This window comes from Carassius auratus, chromosome 16 (assembly GCF_003368295.1).
Source record: "Carassius auratus strain Wakin chromosome 16, ASM336829v1, whole genome shotgun sequence".
Taxonomy (NCBI): domain Eukaryota; kingdom Metazoa; phylum Chordata; class Actinopteri; order Cypriniformes; family Cyprinidae; genus Carassius; species Carassius auratus.
The window spans coordinates 23484075-23508616 of NC_039258.1; the positions used below are offsets into that span (position 1 = coordinate 23484075).

A 24542-nucleotide genomic window follows, 5' to 3' on the forward strand; every position below is an offset into this window, starting at 1 on the left:
TGCTGTGCTGGACCCCAGATGATCAGATCAGATCAGAAGGACCTGTGTCTGACTCCTCCAAGAACTCCTTCGAGTGTGCCGTAGATCACGCTCTCGAGTCCCTTCGTTCCAGCACATGAAGGCCAGCTTGTTTTTATTCATTCAGCCCATTAGCAACTACAGAGAGAGAGAGAGAGAGAGAGAGAGAGAGAGAGAGATGCTGCTGCTTTGTTTTGGAGATATGAAGACAGCAGATGAATGATCACTGGCTCAGCAAGGAGAAACAGGACGGAGAACAGCCCAAAAGAAGCCATGAGTTTACATTCACAGCATTACTAATGTGCCATCATTATTAATGGAGCGTCTGTCTCACCATCCGCAATCAACTATAGTTCTACATATGCAAAGATAAGCCTACATGTGACAAAGTAACAGTGAAACGTTACTTTACTAATATTAAGAATATTCATATAACGTTTTGGAAACATGTCAATTTATTTAATTTCATTTATTTATTAATGATTACGACATTGCAATTCTCCCAACATCTAAAATCACATCCTCAAAATATATTTCAGTCCTGTGTGGATAAAACGATATATTTCACTTAAAAAAAAAAAAAAAAACAAAAAAAAAAACCTATTCAGCCTTCATTTTGAAGGACTTCCATATTTCATTATATGAGTTTTTATTTTATTATTATTGTTATTATTATTTAGGTAGGCCCCATTAGCACCACAGATCTCTGGCCTGTCTATCGCCCCCTGTGGTCAAAATCAGTTATGCAGTTTCTAGGCTTACCATAGTGAATTTTGGCAATAACAGAGTTTTGAAAACTTGAATTACTTACTTACTTACTTACTTACATGCTGAAATAATGGAATTTTGTTCCATCCAAAAAAATGTAAATAAACACAAACTTTTCAGCCTGTCTTGTCCCTGTAGTCTACATGAGAACTGCTAAATTAGTATTTCCTGTGCAGTAAATCATGTGCATAAAATATGAGATTTCCATGAAAAATAAATAAATAAAGACATTAATGAAGTTCATGGCATTAATATGTGCATGCAACATATAATGGAAGTGTTATTGTAGATCAGTGTTAATTAAGCAGAGCAGCACATCATGTTTATGGTGTTGTGGAGTCGCTGTTGCTCCAGCTCTGGGTCTGAACTGAATGAATCAGGATTGAGGCACAGAATGAGTCAGGACACAGCGATTGGGGCCGCTTTTTCGCTTACACAAAGACCTGGTCTACAGGGACACCATGGGAAGCGACTCCTCCTCCATCTCTCCATCGCTGCCCACCGTTCAGCCTCAGAACTGAAGCATGTTGTTGAAAGTGTGTGCTTGTCTGTGTCTGGCTAACGAACACAGATGCACTCTAATAACCCTCTTCTCAATTTATATGAACAAAGATTGAGACGGCCCCTCGAGAGGGACGCGTCGTCTGGTAACGTGTCTTCATGTAATCGGGGGGCCGTCATATTTCCTGAACGGCGCAGGAATCACCAAACAGTGGGGTGCACTGACATCATTATTTCACGGAAACTTGTGATTGTTTGCTCCCAGACTGAACCGTGAGTGTTACAGTAACGCAGCAGAAAAACTCAATTACTTCAGATTGTGTAAATATATTGTTAGAATAATTGTACTTGCAGATAATAACTAACAAAATAAAAGGCCACTTTAGTAAACTTAAAGGGAAACACTTTTATGACTGTTCCTTACCATACCTGCATACATTGTTTTTTAAAAGTTCACAATTATGTAAAGTTAAAAGGTTTACAGTAATTAATTAATTTTCAAAGCATGTTTTAAAATCCTGAAATCCAAAAAAAATTAAGTAATTATGTTTTTATTGTCCAAAATTGCAACTTCGTCATTATCATTGCAAAATGACAAGTATATATACATTCAAGACATGCAAATCTGACAAGAAGTGTCATTACAGTACATTTATAGTTTTATCATGAATACGTGCCAGTACATTCGACAACACTTTAGCCATATTTCAAAGACAATAGAAGTAATTAATAATTATAAAGAAAGACTACAGTTTGCCCTTTTATTTTATTGTTTGCTTATATGCAATAAGTATTCTTTTTAAAAATATGTGAAAAGTGAACCTCTTTCTCACGAGATCCGTATTGTCATTAGCATATCACTGTTGTGTTTAAGACCTCATGAAATCCAGATTTGTAGCTTGTATTCATATCTGCTAATCTACAGGCTAATGTCCTCTTAAAAGTTAATTACACAATTAACTGTTGGTGTAAATGCACAATCACAATTCTGTTGTTTCTCTCTGTGGTAGGACAAACAATCCAAAAACATTCACAAACGGGATGTAAATTGATATGTTGCAAGCGTAGCCACCAGACACAGATTGTTCTGGTGCGATTTAACCTATTTTGATGACTTAATTTAGATCTTCATCTAATCAAATTCACATGACAGCATACTCTCCTCCAAACAACACCTGCCTCTAAATAGCAATGGCAAAAATTGTTTTGCTTTCTTAAAAATAGCACTTCAATAAATCCCATCCCGACTTTTCTGTTTCAGCAAGAAATCCATCATCACAGGAAAGAAAATTGAGCACGTCAGTTAATGTTAAGTAAATATGGTGAACAATCACGCTAAAGAAATCATGCTTTTTAATATTAAACAGATTTGATAGATAAAGCAAACAAAGACTCCAGTAGACAAACACATAAATGAGTCTTACAGTAGTTTAAATAAGCACACTTTGGGAAGTGTAAAACAGGAACCTTATATTTGGAGCGGTGGTTTACCTAAACGAGTTAATGTGTGACACATTAGAGACCGCAGTAAGATGACACGCTACACGCTTGACGAGTCAAACACATGTTCTGAATCTAGGACTGCTGGCAGACTTCACGCGCCAGGATTACCTCCATACAGAGATTCTCCAGTTTATTACTGAAGGAATGGAGAAAGGCTACAAACCACAAGAGGGCCCAAAGAAAAAATAAATCTAGGGTTTCCCATTTCTGATACATGTAGAGCAAGTATGTGAGCGTTTAAATCACACGGCTTGTTGGAAAGGCTTGTGTATTTACTGTCTCTCTCCCCAGAGGTCATTACATCGAGGCATGGCTTCTCTCAGTGTTTGCACTGACTGATGTTGTCCAGCATGTGTGCGTGAAACCGAGCCTGTCCAGCCTAGTTTGGGAGAAAGAGCTAATCAATTGCAGAACTGATATGCAGCTAAAACAAATTAGACTTCAAACTAATTCAAATATTGTTTGAGAGATGGATGTGGGACGTCACGTATGCTGCGTTTCACTGAGCATGTCCTGAAAGAGAGGCCTGCAGAATGTTAACTTCGTGGCTGTAATCCAATGATGCCAGTATTTGGAAGCAAGCAGGCCTTGAAAGTCGTTCCAGGTAGTGAATAAATAAATCAATGCATGAAATAAATGTTTATTTAAAATGCTGTCAGAATCAAACGTTCTACTGTCACAGTTTTCTTCATTGTCACAAACAAATACAAATCCAGGATGTTTTTTATATATATATATATCTTTTTTTTTTTTTTTTGTGTAAAGACATTATTTGACCGAGATACAATTATTTGAAAATCTGGAATCTGAGGGTGCAAAAAATAAAAATAAAATAAAATAATAATAATAATAAATATTATTCACTTGAGAAATTGCGTTTAAAGTTGTACAATGCATATTACTAATCAAAAAGGAAGTTTAGGTATATTTACAGTAGGAAATTTACAAAAAAATCTTTATGGAACATGATCTTTACTTAATATCCTAATGATTTTTGACATAAAACAAATATTTACAGTGTATGGGTCAGGGACACATATGTGTGTATTAGAATTAGTAAATTAGCATACCTAAAGAAAAAACACAATTATATATTATTATTGATTCATTTCCAGCTAAATTTCATTATGACCTCTCCTTCACTCTTAGTTGCATGGCACAGGCACATTTTTTTCAATTACAAATGCACAAAGATGATCCAACTGGATGCGGAGCAAGTTTCAGCCTGTGGCGGTTTCCAGCACGATTAGCTCAACCTCCGAAGGAAAACAGGGCCAGTCATTTCTGAACTCCTGTTCAAACTTTTGGTGAGATTAGAGTTGAGAAACGCTCTTCCAAAAGTCCTCCTACAAACCAAATATTGTGCATTAATAATTGCTGTGCCACGCCTTTGGTAGCAGTGTAATCGCTACAGGCTGCTGAGGGTTTTTCCGAACTAATGTTTACAGTTGTTTTGGAGTGGACAAAGAAGGCACCCAGAGGACAGCAGGGTGTGTGTCTCTTCTCTGCAGATTGTGGTTAACCAGGTCTCATCTGGAGACCTTATGCTTGGCTCATCTCACTCCGGTCCCCTTGTCTTCCCCCTCCTGATATTGTCTACATTCCACATCAGCTATCTCTGGCTGAACATGTCATCCTCTGGTATGTGCTGATGGTTCACTTTTATGGAGCTTTCATGTGTGCAGTGTGTGCAGTAATTGCTGGATGGGATATATTTATAATAAATCAATTTGTCATATAAGAAGTATTTGCTGAGGGGAAGGGTTCACGGACAGATTTGTGGCCTGTCGTGCTGCCTGTTTCCCTGACTCTCGTGTCCCACCCTGCGTGACTGGTGAAGATCTGTGTTTTTACTCTTCGTGACTTTGTAGTGCATGTGTACAGTCTTTCTGCTGAACTAACGATTTGTTAGTCGATGATTGCACAATTATTCATGCATCCCAAAAATCTTTTTGCTATATTTGCTGCAAAACTCTCTTCAAACACCAGGTTTGTCACAGTTTTAAAACCAAGGTTTGCATTAAAAGAAACTGCTTGCTCAGCATATCAGTAATCTGCTTCAGTTTTTGCTGTAAGATGGTCAGAGTTCATGTGAAGCCCTCCACCTCCCCAGCTCCACTTGTCTAGATCTGGATTTTTAATTACGCTAGTTGTGCAACTTAAACGTTAAATGTGTAATGTATGCTCCAAAATCACACACACACACACACACACACACATATATATATTATTATTTATTTATTTTTTTAATTATTATTTTTTTACTTTTATTATGTTTAACATGACAGATAATTATGTTTGGGAATGTTGCATTCACAAATCTAAATGTTGTATGCATAAAGGTGCGTCTTTTATGCATTGGAGCTTGCATTCTTTTTTTTCTTTTTTTTGGAGACACATGAGAAAAGCAATGATGAATGAAAATTACAAATTGCAGGTAACTGTAATAATAGACTGATCGGACTATTTTTTTTTAAAGACAAACACTTCCTGTATCTTTTGTTTTCAATGTTATTGTTAAGCTTAAAATGCTGTTTTGAGACATCTATCCAATTTAAGTGCACTTAATTTGGTGTGAATTAGACAGATGTCAAAATGATCAGAGACCCAGTACAGTGTTTGATTATTCAGAGGGACCAGTAAACACCTACGGCTTTACCCACAATCCACCCTGATGCTAAGTCAAAACAGAGCACAGAAGAAATCACGTCCTCCTGTACTGTGTCACACCAGGGCAGAAACTACATTAGCAGAGGAGAAAGAGAAGAGGAGGAGGACGGGGGTGAAGGGATTGGGGGGTTGGGTGCTTTTATTCTGTAACACAACAGAGGACTCAGGCTGATACTCAATCGGAACAGGCCTGTATTTTCTTCACAAGGTCAGAGAGGGCAGCGCTTGGAGTGAATTGCAGAAAAGGGGAGGGTGCTGGATAAACGTTAGCTGTCCCCGGCTGTGCTGGGATTAGACGAGGGCAGGTACAGCACACTTTACAGCCAGCCAATTAACACCGTCAGCAGCAGCGGTCGTAAAGGAAACGGCTCCTGCTTCGGTGTGAGTCGCATGCTTCCACTCGCCTTTCTTCATCACAGGCCGAGCCGCTCACAGCTGTTAAACTGGCAGGGTTTTAAGCATTGCTGATGGGCGCAGGAGCTCCTAAAGATTTCTCAGCAGTGCTTCCTGAGGAGAGATGGAGAGTAAGCAATCGATGTGCCAGACCTTACAGTGTGGCAATGGATGGCAGATAGCGGCTCCAGACCCCCCATCCCCGGCCCCAGCCCTCGTTTTTTCAAGAGTGAGAAGTGGCTGATATTGATGTCGGGTCTGCACACAACAGGCTGGAATGGCCTGCTGGGAAGACTTGGAAGTTGGGTTGACTTCTTCATCCAATCCTTCGCTCCCCTGCCTGCCACACACCAACTGCTGGCATTTCAGCAGCTTTGATACATATTTTAAAGGCTTCGCTGCATCTGAACCGTACTAATCTTAGCTAAAAGGGGCGGCGCTCTACACAGATTGCAGTGCGGTGGCCCACTGAGTCTTGATGGAAATCTCTGGGAAGGAGAGTCCCGTTATCTGGGCGAGGACGGACAACCTTTCATTTTTTTATTTTTATATTTATATATATATATATACATGCAAATTCATAATGATGCTACTGGTGCTGGATATATGACTAGATTACACAACATGCAATATCAAACATTATTGAAAATATATTCTGACAGTGTCAAGAGAAACTCTATATTATGCCCACTAACAGGCTGAGAAAGAGCGAATGGATGTGAGTGATGAATGCAGATCCGTGAAAATCCATCTCAGCGTGATGATGCATGGTTTGTTTTTCACAAAACAGTGTTATTGGAGGTGATCGGTGTCAAGATGTTCTTTTATAATTTCCTCGGCTCAACACTGTCCCTGCTTTACACGTAATGTAAAAAGAAGTAACAGTAGTTTGACTTATTGTGTCTTGTCCTTTATCTTCCGCGGGCCGTTTTAGAATCATACCCTGGCTTGGCGTTCAAAGTAATGTCTTACTGTTTATTAAACCATCACCCATCCAGCGCTTTCTTTCCCAGACCTCACAGTTTATTGTTGCCAGGGTATCGTCTGATATACATCTGATCATTTCCTCATTCTCAGCAAATCTCTGACATTAGTGGCATTCGTGTCAGTGTACGCGTAAATCTTCTTCTATCTGCGGGACGAGCAGCACAATATGAGTCACACTAAGTGACTGCTCAGCTATTATTGGTGAGGAACAGATAGCAAGCTGAAAAAGTGACGGAGAAAGAAAGGAGAGGAGAGTTGACCACATGCTGGACAATATTGGTGGCAGATGTGGCTAGCAGATCGCAGTCAAACCAGTATGGCATTTCCTCAGGATGAGACTATGTATTTTTGAAACTTTGATGTGAGTGCTCTCCAGAAATATGGAGGATCTTGCGTGCATCTGATCTGGCAGCATTGATCGAGGGGATAAACTGAAAAAAGAACCTTGCAATTTGGCTTTGAGGGTTGTGAGAGTGATTAGCGTTATTCATTGTGGAGCTATTTGAGTCTGGTTCCTGCTGTCCTCGTGGTGCTTCCCAATGCAGAACTGTCATTATGATGCTAGTGGATCGTGGGGAGTGATTCTATGTGATTGCAAATGTGTTCCTAAGTGGTTTTTAGCTTGTTGTTCTGCCTTAGCTTGGATCTGTTGATGTGGCCCAGTCATTCAGTGTGCATCTGTGGGATTTTTTCAACTGTTTTCTGGTCTGAAAGCATAGTAAAGTAGCAGGACACCTTTCATCAACAGCACACATGATTTTGAGGAACCAAAATCACTGCAGGATGGCGTTTCACACTTACTGTAAGGTTATGAACTTTAAAAAAAAAAAAAAAAAAAAAAAAAAAATTATGCACAGCTTAGCTTGATTCATTTATGAAATCAAGAGATGTCAAGGGAATCAAATAGAGCATAACATTTCTCATCCACTTTTTCATTGGCTTTGGTTCTGAAAGTATTTTTATTATTTTTTTTTTTTTAATTAATTTCTCCAAAAGGGATTTTAAAAAGTCTTTGTTCAGGGGTTAAAGAGCCACAAACCAAACAAACCAGCAACAAGGTGAATCACTGCATCACAAACTTTGATTTTAAATTAATTAATTAAAGTATTTGGAAACCAGCCAAAAAGAAGAAGACACAAGATGGCTTTAATCCATTGATTCATTGCCATTAACATATTCAAAAAAAAATATACAAATAAAAAGGTGGGTGGTAAAGTGGATTTGCTTGTTTTGATTTTCTGATTGGTGGAGATGTTGTGCAGAATTATGGGTAATGTAGTTTTCCAATTCCACTGGCAAACAGGATTATTTAGGTTGAAATAATGTGAATTGATGGCTTCAATTAAATATTACGGTCTTTAAATTCCAATGTGGAGTATATGAATGTGATTTTTCCTTCCAGAGCGTTTACTCCCTATACTGAAGGCATCGTGCTTGTTTTAGTTTAGCTCTTGATGTGTGATTGTTCAGTGTGAACGCTGTGAATTCTTCCCTCAGCTGTGCTGGAGTTGTCTGTGAAACATGAGGAGTTTGTTTTGGTGTTGTGAAGTCGAGGAGGATCACACCCTGAATGCTAACGAGTCTTTTACCAACTGTCAGGGTTGGGCATCGTCAAACACCTCCAGGTCACCGAGCCAAACAGGAATAAGGAACTGGTTTGACTCCACTGTGTCCACATTCGCTAAAGTACACTCAATCATATCAGTGTTTGATCTGCTGCATCAAACTAATTCATCATCTACAGCTGTTTCAAGCCCCCGGCTGCCAATAACACGCGAGCGGACGCCAGTCTGACTCTAGATCCTGATTCACCACGGCCGGTTCGAGGAAGATCCTCATGGGCTGCGATGCAGATTAGAGGAGCGATCTGATATCAGCCTCTGTGGTGCACATGTGCGGAGGGGAATAACAGAGCCGGGCCCCAGCTGCTGGGTGACACTTCAGATACATCCGCTCCTCTTTGTACAGACCTCTGGAATTAACCCAAACCCACAATGGCATCACATCAGAAAGCAGCGCAGGAAAATCTGACTTTATTATTCGTCTCCTTGGAAATTTTCATGCGGAGGGATGAAGCTCTGTAACGGCTGTCTGCTGTTTATTAGGCACAGCACAAGACAATAGCAGCCTCGGGGAAGGAAGGGGCAGAGAGTCTGTGTCAGGACACTATGAGCAGACATACAGCAGACACTGGGAAGGACAACTGCCTGCGTGACATCTCAGCTACTAGTCGTCTCTTACAGTGTGTGTTTGTTTATTTGATGTGTGTTTACGGTGTAGAAACCCAAACACGTCCGAACAAATGCACTGTGAAGAGCTTTGATGCATGGCTCTCACCGGGTTTAACCATTAAAGGTCTGATGTTACATGACTGATGACCTTTGACCCTTCCTCATAATCTTACATGGCTGTCTGTTTTCTATGTTTCTAGGTTTTTGTTTATGATGACATAAATTAAAAATGTCTGACGAAAGTGGTGAATTGTCTGTTGTGGACTAGAAAAACATGAACAATTATTAAAAACATGATTAAAAAAAGACTGGGATGATTATATTCTTGTTTTACAAAGAATAATCACAAAGAACATATGTATATTTCCTTTTTGTGATTTCATAATTCATGAATTAAAGGTTTTATATCTACAATTTATCTCAAACTCAAACTCAAAAAAGTTTAATCATAGTATTTAATAACAATAATAACAATAATACATTTATTATTATTAGTGGTTGTTACATTTTGTATTATTATTATTATTAGTAGTAGTAGTATTATTAGTATTATTATTAGTAGTATTATTTGTATATGTCAAATATTTAAATAAATACACAAAACACTGTTTAAATTGTATAATACAAAAATATGATATATAACATATTGCTTAAAAAATAATAAATAAAACATAAATAAACAAATAAACAAAAAAAAATAAAAACATAAAAACTAAGTTTATAATAATAATAATAATAATAATAATAATAATAATAATAATAATAATAATAATAATAATAATATATTTTACAAGAAAATTGTATTTCAACCTTTCTACTTTACATTTGTAATATTCAATGCGGTGTTACTAGCCGTTTTTTTTTTACTAGCCAATTTCTGAATAAAAATTATTTTGAAGTAAATATTACACCATTTTCCCCCCAGTGTATTATTTTGTGCATTATTTATATAGTGTGAAAAGTTCAGAGTTGTCAAAGGTAAATCTGTCACCACAGTTTTCCAGACGACTGGAGGAAGTATCTGTGTGTCGGGGTTTTCACTGCTGCACACAGTGATTGTAAAAGCCATAGCAGTCTTCACTAGCAGTTGACCCTTGTTGCTCTCTCTCTCTCTCTCTCTCTCTCTCTCTCTCTCTCTCTGAGGCCCAGCCTCATCCGGTGGCATGTTCAACAGCAACCCATGGCTCCTGGGATGAAAGGCGATGACCAAGGTATCCGTCCCATTCACCGTCCATTGTTGATGTGGAAAGCAGGAACAGCAGAGTATAGTCAAACCCTAGCATGGTGTAAGGCAAGTGTGTCTGTGAGTGACTCCTGGACTCCCCGACTCGAGGCTCCCAGCAGGGCCGGCCATTGTTGAAGACATTCACCCAGTGCTCTCATGAAACTAGATAAATGGATTAGTTCTTCAGAGATACTGGCGGCATCTTCAGAAAGACAACAGCGTGGGGCGGTGCTGATGGTGGGGGTGGATGAAGGGGCATTTGTGCTGTAGAAACCAATGACCTGTTTCTGCCAAAAAGACACGACAGTGATAAACTTTCCTCCCTGTTCACCCCTCTCTCTCTCTCTGGGCATCATGAGACAATCTCTCACACTATACTGGAGCAACAGTTTCAGTGCAAGCATACAGTGCGCTGCTGCATTATTTATTGCACGGCTTTCATGTCACCACAGCGCGCACCATTATCGTGTCTTTCAAATAAGATTATGATAATGATTTAAACGATTATTGTGATTTTTCTCTATATTTCCAGCCCTCCTGCGCTTGCGTTTCGCTTTATTCTGTTAGTGTTTTTTTGGTTGTGGTTTCTCGCCCGGGGCGGGTGTGAGAGGAGCTGGAAGTGTCAGAGTAATTGTGGGTTCCAGACCCGTTTATTTCTCGTTAGACAATTGACTGTACATCAAGTACAGAATGAGTAACCAGCTCGAGCCCCATGCGAGTCCAGGACAAGACCGAGAGAAAGAAACACATCACTGCATTTCAACCACAGCGAGCTAGGAAACGAGATGGAGACGAAATCTTAACAAGGGATAATTATTATTATCCTTATTAATGTTATTAGAAGTCGCAGTAATAATCTAGTATTGGCCTATTGGCAATTACAATTTGTTTAAGCGAGATTTTGGCTAACATTTTTATGTGCGAAGTGTTTACCTTTAAAATAGGGGAATTATGAAAATTAATTCAGAACTGTATATGAAGTAGAGCTTTTTAATAATAGCAACAACAACAATACTACTACTACTACTACTAATCATAATAATAGTAATAACACTAGATAAATACAGGGCATAAGTATCTGCTGAGATTTATTTATTAACGGCAAATTACGAAAATAAACTGAAAGATGTCATAATATGTTTTTTCGTTATTATTTTAGATTATTTAATGCTACTAATATAACATAAATAAATAAATAAACACTTTGCAAGGTATATATATATATACTTCTTTTTTTTCTATCAAAACATATCTGAGATTTGGTTTCCAAGTATAAAATCCTCCTTGAATATTTTGAAGTTTTCAGACAGTTTTGATTTAGTCCTCCTGTATTGTTGGTTGTTTCAGTTTTATGGATTGAAATGTAAAACGCATTGATTATTTTAGCGCATTAATTACACAAACGGGTCTTTTTGATTTGTTTATGTATTTGAAATAGCCATTATTATTATTATATTCGATATAGTCTTGGTCAACTATTCAGTATTTAAAAGGGCTGCAGATTCAAATATTCGATCATTTTCTCATTTGAAAAGATGTCTGTAGTTTCATGAAGTGATTTTATGAATTTCTCCTGTCTTTTTCCATGTTTAGCAACTGTATGGACTCTACCAATCTATAGAGGTCGCTGCAAGCTTTAATTTACGCTTTAAATCCGGCATATTCTGCATTCTTGCATCAATAACAGTTTTGAATGGAATACGCAAATATACAGCTTAAATATCACTGATAATGCCATGCAAAATCACAGCCCGTGTTTGCCAAAACAGCTTCATATCACTCGATATAACTTCTGTGTGCAGTTTCTGTGGTCACCATTTGAACAGACTGATTACTTTTTAATTACATGTTTGTTCGTTGATTAATTTAGGCTAAGTGGTTGTATTTGAATTATTTAACGGGGCACAGTTAATTTCACCTTAAAAAAAAAAAAAAAAAAAAAAAAAGGTAACATCCTGTCAAACAATCGTTTATATTTTAATTTGAAACTGCAGCACTATTTGGCTACTATTTGAAACTGCAATTTTATGAAATTAATTGTAATTATTAGGTTATGAATTGAAAGCAATATGAGCTCTAGTGTCTCCTGCTGATGACGCAGAAAGGCCTCAATCCACACTCTGCCTCTGAACTCAATGTCACTCTCCTCATCACATTAATCATTTATTATCGTATCGAGGGTTTTTTTTTCTCCCTCTCTCTCTCTCTCTCTGACAGATTAGATTTTAACCATTTGATTTTGTTTGCACAGGGCGTTCCCACATTATTACTTAATGATATTCCCAGCTGCTTCGGTCCATTTTCCGCCGCCAGCAGCCATCTGGTCTCTTATTAGCACCTCAATGCATCTGCAGCCAGCTCCATTTAACAATTGAATTTGAACACTCCCGCAAAATATCTGCAGATCCGTTCTGGGTCTCGTGCTAACTGATCAACCGACAGAGTTTTCCACCTCGCGTTAAAGAGCATTCGTTAGAATTACCGGCGATCATTAATAATACAACTATCTTATGATGCATTCAATAAATAATAATAATAATACAATTAAAAAGACAAACAGAAAAATAATAATAATAAAAATGCTGTAACTACACTAAAAACAATTCAGAAAACGAACCAACCCACAAAAACCCTCAAAAAGTACTTCGAACGTGTCTATAATTTCATTTAGTTTATTAGACAAAATATATGATCTGAACAAACTCCGTCAACTCGCTATTTACAAATGTGGGTCACCTTAAAGGAAAACACCAACACATGAAGACAAATAAGCCTAGCAATGTCCCACGGTGAGGAAGGGGTCACAGGTGTCTCTATGTACAGCTCCAGCGGGCGCTAATCAAACTCGGCCATTTGTTTTAGAGTAACTCAATGCTATGCTCAACTGATTTAGATTTCATTGTCCCTTTATGAGTGCCATCAGTCCTTTAAGCGGGGCATATGTCTCGATCAAGCGGAAGAGAGAGCTGTGAGGACCCTCTGTGTCGATTCCTGCTGGTTTCTGGGGCTGTGGAGACACACAGAGAGACATACATGTGATGTGATGATGTCCAGTCTTCACAACAACAGCTTGAGTCATTCCACGGTTAACCACACACTCAAATTCTTCACGCGCTATAATGTAGTTATAATAATTACACAAAACCCGATCATATATATGTACACACACAAACACACACCACACAATAATGTGTACAGCTTTAAGGCCATTTGACATTTTGTTTTCTTAAAAGGTGCAATCAATTAATTCCCATCCACATAAAAATTGTACAAAAGCTTTTTTTCCCCTCCGTCTCTCTAAGACTTTCAATACAACATGGCGATTTTCCAGCAAATCCACTGGCGCGTCTTTTATGCAGGAAATAAATAATAACCATAAGTCAAGTCAGCAAACCCCTCACACAGGGCCTGCTGAAACTGGCACTTAAAAGGGGAAAGTTTGAGCAAGACTGCTCCCCCGAGGGTCGGTTTTCCCGAGGGTCTTTAGGAAAGGCACATATCCTCGGTGACTTGATAAGTAGTTATTCTCCTGAGAGACACAGAGTGTGTGTGGGGAGGGGAACCGTGGCCTTTTGTCAGCAGGAAAAGCACAACTATTTATTATAAGCGCTGAGTTTTCTCTGCCTGTCTGCTAGAAAATAACTTTCTCCGATAAGAAGTCAAATAAATAAATAAAAATGCTTTTCATCGAGTATAGCCAGCTGCTGCTAATAATAATACTACTAATAATGATAATAATCATTATAAATAATAATAGAATGAAAAAAATAAAATAAAAATAAGAATATAATGCAAATGTACCTGTCGTGGAGAGGGCGAAATGATGACTTTAAAGGTTGCGTTGGTGATTCATTTCTGAGCACATTTCCCCGATCTGAGATTTAAAAACGAAACAGAACGTTGGAAATTGATCGACTGGAACTGAGATCTGTACAGCATTTAGTGTAGGCTACAGATTTGTTTTTATTTTATTATGTGTTATGTATAGGCCAGGACATTGAGGGAAACCATAACAACAACTACAGTAATAATAATAATAATAATAATAATAATAATAATAATAATAATAATAATAATAGCCACATTTAAAATGACATCGCGGACATGTGGGTCACGTGTGTTCTGCACGCACAGGCCTAGTGGGATTGAGGCATACCTATGTGTTTTGGACTCAGGTCCTCTGGCGCCCTGTCACTGTTCACGGCTGCCCCGGATGAGTGCTGCTGCTGAACCGGGTGATTGTGCTGATGACTGACGCCCAGGAACGATCGCACGTTCAGCAGGGAGTTCTGGCCCAGAAACGCGCCATTGGTCCAGTTGTGGAACTTCCCGATCTGGCAAGTGTACAGTCCGTGGCTCGGCAGGAAGGCCGGGTGAGTGGCGGGAACCGAGGGTGACGTAGGTTTCTGCGAGCTATCGGGACTGGTCGCGGTTTCTGCTAACGACCATATTTTGGGCTTATTGCTAACGGGAACTGGAAAACCTCCCTGGCGACCCGGCGACAGAACGCTGGTGGTGTTATTGTTTCCGTCCGACGGCTCTTTGCTGCCGGAAATGGCGTTGGGTTTGGATTTCTCAAAGGCCTCGTGAGCGTGAAGTCTCTCGAGCTCCCCGCGCTTTTCCTCGTCCTCCTCGTTGCTCTGATCTCCGTCGTTGTCGTCGATCTTGTCGATATCTATGCTCTCCAGATCTATTTCCTCGTCGTCTTCGTTCTTCTCGGCGTCCCCCTCGTTGTCGCTCCCAAAATATTTGCGTCTTCGTCCTCTTTACTTCTGCCCCAAGTCACCTTGTTCTCCTTCTTGAGTCTTCTTCTGGCGTTGGCGAACCAGGTGGACACCTGCGTGAGGGTCATCTTGGTGATGATGGCCAGCATGATCTTCTCTCCTTTGGTGGGGTAGGGGTTCTTCCTGTGCTCGTTGAGCCAGGCCTTCAGGGTGCTGGTGCTCTCCCGCGTGGCGTTCTTGGGCCTGGACGGGTCTCCGTACTGGAACTGACCGTAGGGGTAGAAGGCCGGGCTCGCGTGGGCAGCGAAGCTCGCGGGGTGCACTCCAGGACTGTCTTTTAAATCATACTGAGAGCCCTGCAATCAGATCGACAAGGAGAAATCAAAATCACCACATGGGATACACACTACAACGTGCACAAATGAATTCGGGAATATGCTGGAATTCCATATCGAATTTTCTGTTTATTCAATTTATTTTTCAATGATTTTTTTTTTTTTTTTTTTTGCTTGCAATATTGTTTTCTATACCGATATTTTGTAACCAGCGTTTGTTTTGACATTTGACCAGTAATGTACTATTAAATAATAAATAATAATAATAATAATAATAATAATAATAATAATAATAAGCTAGGCCACAGATAGTGATAACGCACAAAATATCCTAGATGTTATCCCAAACTTAATTAGAAAGACATTTAAAAAAAAAAAAAAAAAACCTGGTCAAGGATGGTAAATGGGGTCGCATTATTTCGAGCCTATAATTAAGTGTATGTTTAATTTAAAGCTCGCTCGCGACGTACAGGCCTTAGCCTATTGACAGTATTATTATTTTAATTTCTAGAAAGTTATACGACAAACGACGTAAATCTACTCATCGAAAAAGCAGAACTGCGAAAAGTATTTCAATCTCCCCCAAGAAGTAAATTATATTTATAGAATTTTAATTAATTTCCCATGCAATGGAGATACATTCATGCGATTTCTAATTAATTTATTATAGGTTGGCGATTGGCACAGCTGATTTATAACTCTGACTTTATTTATTTATTTATTTTTTGGGAGGGGAGATATGCAACGGTTTTCTTCTGTAAAGTATCACATTTCAACAACATCAATTCTTTCCCCCTTTCTATTAAAATTGCAATATTATTATATTATATTATATTATATTATATTATATTATATTATATTATATTATATTATATTATATTATACAAGTTTACAAAAGCATGAGGTAGCCTAATAAAGTGTAAAGCAGTTTCTGAGCCAGCAGCACCGTTTCAAACAGTAATTCGTTGTACATAGTTTTACAGCACGAATATTAAAAATGATCGATCGAAAATTGAATTATTAAATTAAAAATGAAGCTTAACAAGAATTTTAAAAAGTACAAATTTGGCCAACCCAAACAAATGTCCTTCAAATCAAAGCTCGAGCCATGATAAAACTTTTCTTACGGTGTGATAATAGCGTTTGTAAGAAAAGAGGTATTATTGCAGGTATTATTAATTGTATGCGTTCCAACTCCATAATGTCATTTTAAGATAAACCTTGTAAGAATGTTAAAATCTGCAGAGAAACTTTCCATGCACAGTGCAAGCTGAAAATTACTCTAGCCCAAAAACGGTCGGCGATCAACTACAGGACGCTCGCAGGATAAAAGCAATAAAAGACTAAACGAAAGCGAGCTGCTTTCGCGAAAGTACATCTGATTTTCCTACCATCTGGGAGAAAAGAGCCAGATCGGCGCTGGTGTAAGGCAGAAAGGCGCTGTAGTTGTGTGCGTAGGGGTACATGCCCAGCACCGAGGACACGGCAGCGGCGGCCGCCGACGCGCTTCCCCCGATCTCTGCGCTCCCTCCGCGGGACGACGGAGTCAGCACTCCCGGCCGATCGCCTCCGTACACCGCCTGGGAGGCACTTAAATACTGCGGGTAACCCAGCTGGGGGAAAGACATCTCCTTCGCCACGTCGCAAGCCAAAACAAGGCAAAAAGCAAATAGCCCACCAAAGCAAGAAGTGAAAGAGTTTCTCTCTCTCGAGCAGCACAGAGTGAGAATGGGAAACGCTCGTCTTTAAATCTCAGCTTCTCTTTTGCAGCAAGTCCGTCGGATGTGATCAGATCAACAATTGAGCTCCAACTGATGTCTCTGCCCCTAGGTCCTGGGCTGATCTCTCAGATACAATTTGAAGTTGATGCTTTGATTGGCGTCCCAGGCTCCTCCTCGTTGGCGCATGTGGTTAGTGCATTGGCCAGGGCCACTTTTGCACTGTTTGGAGGATTGTATTTTAAATGTTTAGCATTAGAATCCATTCACTGTAGTGTGACAACCTGTCTACACGATTTTACAGCTGCCCAGCACTGGGGAAATGAACTGATAGGCACGCGGAACTTATTTGAATGGCTCATATAATTCTTCTAAACACTGGAGAATTAAAGCACCACTCGCGATGACACTGATCTCCATAAGGTATTGACGATCAAACAGCTGTATTCTTTCGAGGTGCTTTTTTTTTAGATTGCTAATATTGCGTACATTTGGTACAAATTATGCTCTGAACTAAATTATTCAAATGAAACACTGGCTTTACTGTTTCTTGAAGTGATCTTAAATAATTAAAGATGTGTATTTCCATACTCTAAACCTCATGATTTTTTTTTTCTTTATTCTTGTCGGTACTGGCAGAAATACAGTTTCTCATGCATGAACTTCCAAACGACTTTTAACTGATGATGCAGGCTTTAATTATGCGAATGATATCACATGCAGGTTTTTTTTTTTTTTTTTTTTTTTTTTTTTTGGTAAAACAAATTAATTAATTGATATCGCTATTGGCAATCAGGGTAGACAATGTGTGCCAAATTGTCTAAAACATTCTGACACGTCTTTCTCTTGCCTCTCTATCTCTTTTCTTCTCTCTCTCACACACAGACACACACACACACACACACACACACACACACACACACACTTATAACCCAGAGGCACTTACACGCATACACACGGGGTGGGGGCATTGGGGACTTTGTATTTATGTTTCATTGTTAAATACTGGTTTACGAGGTGATGTCGTGAATAATCTTGAGCACTTCATTAGCATGCACACGAGCGCCAATTTAGCCACAAACCAACAAAATTATTAATACCACTAATAATAGTCACGACAGATAAAGGGATCGCCTGTGGTCGAACAGTTTGTGATTTAATGTGTGTACGGCTACACTAATCTCACCAATCCCGCCACATATTTACCAAAATACCTCCCACTAATAATAATAAACTGTTTGCTTAATGTGTGTTGTATAATAAACATGCAACGTGCTCATACTTTTCATAAACGGGATAACATTTACAGATTTGTACACAAAATGCGATTTTCGCAACGGTTTAATTGTGCACCGTTTTTTATTTTATTTAATGTCAGCACTAGGCTATTATTATTAACTAAATTAAAGTTGCACATAAAATTAGATGTATTTATTTATTTATGTTTTTTTTTTGTATTTTTTTTTTTTTTTTTGGTGTCATTCTAATTCGAGACGTCGTTTTCCTCTAACCGAACTCGCTCTTGATTCGTGCGGGACTCGATCTGTCATGGGGTCTAAAGTTGTGCTCGCTGAAAGGATAGAGTGGATTTAATACTTTAACGGCTCAGATGAAGCCAGTGATTGTGATCTGCCCCAGATGGCCGCGAGTGGAGGATCTGTTGAAAATATCTGAGGGCACTGATGCCAATCAGAGGAACACATCAGACAGAAGGAGGAATGGCACTGGTGATAACCCGCTGGAAGCGCGCAGAGCTGAAGATCATGCAGATATGACACTGAAAATATCTCCAAACGATGGAGACACAGACGTTAAGAAAGGACATTCAATCTTGAGAAATGTCGTCGAAACGAGTTAGGCGTGCTCAGTTACTCGCTTCTTATTTAAGCATTCACTTTTGACATTTTATGCATATATATATATATATATATATATATATATATATATATATATATATATATATATATATATAATGGGCTGCAAGGTTACATTTATTTATAGCATATATTATCTTTTTTATCATTAATATTATTATTACTATTATTCAAAGTCTTTTTTTTCGGAGGTGAATCTCAAGTGTCCTTCTTTTCTTTCTTTTTTTCGGGTCAGTGGGGGAAATAAATTGTAAAGGGGTTGAAGTCTGACCCTCGTCAAACAAAGGCACGTGCAATCTATGGGCAATAAAGCATGTTCACACTTAACTGATTTATGGGGCTTGTTAAAGTCCCATTATCACTTTCACTGCAATATTAACAGGGAGAGAGACCTGTGCAACTTCACTGGATACCTGTAGAATCTTTGTATCTTTTTAAGAAAGGTTTCTAAAAAAAAAAAAAAACACCTTTTTCTTAAAAATAATAATATATTTGTTTTTATCTCTATATCTGTGCAAGATGAAAATTATAACCTACTCTGCATGTGTATGCAATGAAATGTGTCCATGTATACACACATCTATAAATTATGGAAAGTACACTAGTACACATGCCCTTAAGCAAGCTCTTATTTTTCTGCCCTTCTTCTGTCATATAAATAGCAAACCCAAGCTTAGCAGAGCAGTGATTACAGTGCTGAATTCTGCATATTTCAAAGGTTAGCGTTTTTGTTTTTACTCTAGAAAAAAAAAAAAAAGAAAACATTTTTAGACTTTTAAACCATTTCAAAACAACAACAGCAAGACACACACACACACACACACACATTTCATGGATGAGTTGCATGTGTTGTGTTATATTCAGAATCTGAAGGGTTTCAGGTTGTCTGTACAGTGACTCTGATGCTGTCTGAGTGTCATTATACTATAAATACTGTTTGGCAAGCTTTCTTATATGCTTGCTTTAATACACAGATGCATTTAAGAAAAAAAAAATACTAGTATTTATTTTCTTTCAGACCATTTCTGTCATCTGCATGTAAGCCTCATGAGACAGATCTTTCAGCGCAGACTCCGGTTTGTGATTGGATTTCATAGAACTCAAAAATCAATGCATTTCTCAAGCATGTCAATGTACATTCTTTAAGTACAGGTGTAGGGCAATTCTTACAACACTGTAAAACTTATGTAGCACAAACGAAAGCAGGGAATGGCATTCAACTACACTGTCAACTTTAAACAGCCAAAAGCAATGAGATCAAAGACATGCGCTGGAGTCTCTTCTCTCTCTAGATTACAGCCCTAACGGTTTGAACCCTTAATGCTATTAAAGGGAACCAGGACATCTCTCCCAACCATGGTTACTGAGTAAATCCCCTCTGGACTCAAAAATGACCAGAGTCAGCAGTGGTCAATTGGAGCTTTTGCATTGACTTTCAGCACCAACCATCATTGTAAAATGTTATGCTCTGGGTTTTTGGGAGAGATGCTGCAAGTGCACTGATTTAACAGGGTTGTGATCCACAATCTTGGCTGCACAGACTGTTTGCATTTCTTTGCATCTCGCAATTATGGTCGAGCTCATTGGTATCTTTGTTTTCTCCACTCATTTCAGCTCCGTGTATATATATATATATATATATATATATATATATATATATATATATATATGCAATGCAAATTGAAATCTGCATGATTTCAGAAGCTGTTCAATGAAGGATCCCATGCAATGGTCCAGTGAATGTGTATTGCGTGTAAAATCAACTGATAATAATGCCCGGGATCCTTCAGCAGTTTGGGAATGTCTTGGGATTATCAATGTTGGGAACTGTTATCACGTCAGCGGCCTGCTGGACCACACATGATTGTCCCCTATTGTCCTCTTCTGTGTTTGGCGAGTTGACATGAGGTTAAAAATCTCTGGTATGCCCCTCTCGCCCAGGAGAGATTAACAAATTATATGTGCTGAAATCTAGTCCAGCTAAATTCGGAAGAAAACAGTTACCACCAACCATCACAATGTGCCGTTCGCTCCCAGCCCACAAATAAAGTTTATCCAATATCCCCAAATATCCCCCAACACTGCAATAAACCGGAGAGCAGTTAAATGCCTTATTAGAGTCCTGCGCCAGGAATTTGAGAGGAATGCTTAAACCACACCCAGCTACGGAAAGACGGAATTTCAGGATAATAAAAGATGTGTGTGGAAATGTCATGAGGCCAGAGTGCAGTGTGTGCGGCTGACAGCAGAGCATATGGGAAGAGATTTTACCTCGCTGTAGCGACACCTTGGCACTGAATCTGTTACACTACTGGGCATCTGCTAGTTTGGCACTAGCCTGCAAACTTTCCACTCAATTGCAAATTTGCCAGAAAGGGACGGAAGCAATAATTAGTCATTATAGTGAATTTGTCTGTAACTTTATTATTTCATATCATATCAACATTGTATTATTATATTCCTTATTTAATTTTGATTAGATAACAAATTGTGCTTTTGTTCCTTATATTTAAATAAAAAACACATTAACATACAATGTACAAATGGAACAGTAATTGGAATTAAATCACATGACTGGTATATTCAAATGAGTATGAAAGTTTGGGGATAGTTATTAATCTATCTATCTGCCTGCCTGGACACAAAAAATACACTCTTTGCTAAAGTTAGGGTATTTTTTCATAATGGGGCAGGTTGTCACATTTTATTTGTAGGAATTTTATACAATCCATTAATTACAATATATGTTGATGCTAAAATAAATAAATATTAATAATAATAAATCTATTTGTTTGTGTGTGTGTGTGTTAACTTTGTTTTACTTGTGTATATATTTTATGAATTGTTTTATTTTCATTATTGTTTTAGATTTGTTTGTTTTAGTAACTACATTTTTTAGGTGAAAAAAAAAGCATTAGAGAAATAAAATGGACGTGAAGCACAAATTTAGCTAGTTAGTTTGGGCTGGTAGATATGGCAGTGTCTGTATGGGTTAATCAGTCTCTTTCTCCCTGGATCCCACACCTCTTGAAACACTTGCAGGGTTTTAGGAAAAAGACAACAAAACCTGCTTCCACCCACCCGGCCACCCCAGCATGCTCACATATCAAAGGCTGGCCATCCATGAGGGCATTGTCAATGGTGATTAGTGGGTGGGTCACCTCTCTGAAGTGATTGGCTACTGAGAGAAAAAAAGAGAGGCAGGGAAATGTGAGAGGGGATGTTAATTATTTTGGCTCTTTTCTAAGGAAAACATATCACCATGTGATCTAGTGGAGGTTAAGTACCCTCATTGCCACAAGGCCAGAGGTAATTAATAGACAGAATGGCTGTGTTTATGTGCATTAGTCTTTTATGGCTCTTTCAGTTGTAATGGTTTGTTAAATGGAGGCCTCCTTTCACCACAGATTGCAGGCTGATAAAAGACATCAGGTGGCCTGCGTTTAAATCTCAAGCACCTCACGTAATCCAAACCAACACCTCTGCAATATCATTGAAGTGTGTAAGCAGAACTGGGTCAGCTTTTTTTTTATCCCCACTTCTGTTGGAAGAATCATGAAAATTATGTTTAAAAAATGATTACATAATTTTGCATTTAAATGGAAGTTTTACAGAGCTTTACACTTGTATAATCTATACATTTTAGTGAATGTGCAAAATTTACCCTTAAGATATTTATTCAAATGTACAGAGCACACACACAGACGCACACCCACAACGTGATACAGAGCATACAAATCTGTTAATTGAATTGTAAAGAAGGCCTATCCAAATGATGGATTTTTGTGTATGCAGGCTCTGATATCATGGGACAGAATTGAAGTTGCACTTATAACTTGGACATTTTATATGTTCTCAATCTGCTTTAATAAAATAAATCCTGTTTTAACTATCACCTTTTTTTTTTTTTTTTTTTGTTCATTTAGATATTGTATGAAAGCAAAGTCAAAAGCAGTTTCACATTAGCCTGACATTAGTATTTCTTCACATGACCAGGTTTGTAATTATCAGTTTTGTTAGATCTGGAGCATTATCTCCAGGTGAACCGCAAACCTCTACGATCAAGCATCTACTAATCAGTGAGTCTCCACGTCCTGTGATGCGTGTTAAACAAACAAACAGATTTATTTCAACTCTAGATAACTTATTCACCTTCAGGCACAAAGGGATGCACTGGACTAAGTCAGTGTGCCTCATTGAACTGTCAGCATCTATGAAGCCGCTTGCTGCACTCAAGGTTACAGAGCGGGAGGGCATGGAAGGGTCTGGCAGGTACGGCCTGGCAGAGCTTGTTCCTCGGTCCGGGATCGTGTCACTTTCGTTCAGGGCTGAATGCTTTCAAGCGGAGCATCCAGGGTTCTGGCCTGAGGGGTGGCAGGTTGCATCCCCCGGTTTTGTATCAGCTCCACGTAAAGGCGGCATTGATCCCAGCTGAAAAAAAACATCCAAACAATGAGGTCCAATAGTAAGTCCATTTCAAGAGCCCAGCTGATTGGAGCCAGGTAATGCCAGCATTAGAGATATTCAGCTGGGCCGGCGACTTGCAGAGTGCACCGTGAAATCTCTTGTTAAAGTAAGAGAAATAGTGTTTGCTCAGTAATTGAACAATTTTATTTTAGCCCCACCAGCCCCAGCAGCCCTGCTCCTCCTCCTCCTTCTCCTCCTCCTCATGCTCCGGTGCACCACCTCCCCCTTGCCTTTGTGTGAGTACCCATCAAATCTGGATCGATCCTGCAGTGTCATTGTGTTAGGGGGTTATTTATGTGGGCATCCAATCTCCAGCTGCTGTTGTATTCGGGCAGGGAACAAGGCCAGAGATTTTGTTAACAGCGAAAAGAACATCAGAGTAGACACCGCAGCCGAAGCTTCAGTGCTTTCACAGCCAGTTAGACTTTAAGTAGTGGATGTATTGAGTTCATCCTGGTGAAACAGACAACTAATTTACTGTTTTCTCTCTCCATCTACATGGATTACGAGAGGCAAATGAGACGACCGCGCGACCCCTCCTGGCCGGCTCGCCAAAAATGAAACTCAGCCCTATCTGCCGGAGAAATGAACGATCCTACTTATGTTAATGCATACATGAGCGTTACACAGGTTTTCCCATGATAAGGCTATAGGTTAATGAAATGCTCATTTCATTCTAGCAGTTGTTTTCTCTGTGAAGTTCCGATAAGTAGCGAACCAATGAAGCCTGTAATTACAATCTTACAGAAACCCGGCCAATCTGTATATAAATCTCACCATCCAATTACAAGATGTAATAATTTTGCAGTCAAGCTGGTAATGAGGTCTAATACTCATGCATGTGATAATCCCCCCTGGATGCTGACTCTATCAGATGTTAGCTTTGTAATTATGTGGGCAAAAAATCATTATTTCATGTTCAAGTAGAAAATGAGGTTGGTGGGAAGTTAATTTTCTCTATGCTCTGTGAAGCATAGACAAGAATTTAATGATTTAATTACAGTTGTTAGCCCTTTTTTGTGAGAGGCTTAAATCGAGCTAAGCGTTTTTCATAGCCTGACATCAAGAGTCCGGGAGCATCAAAGATTGCGACAGCGGTGCATGTGCACGAAGCGACGGGCGCCCCCC

At 38.9% G+C, this 24542-nt stretch overlaps 1 pseudogene; it reads right to left on the minus strand.

Annotated features, from left to right (window-relative positions):
• Positions 1–12952: 12952 nt before the first annotated feature.
• On the minus strand, positions 12953–17255 carry LOC113116580 (iroquois-class homeodomain protein irx-1-like; annotated as a pseudogene).
• Positions 17256–24542: the final 7287 nt, after the last annotated feature.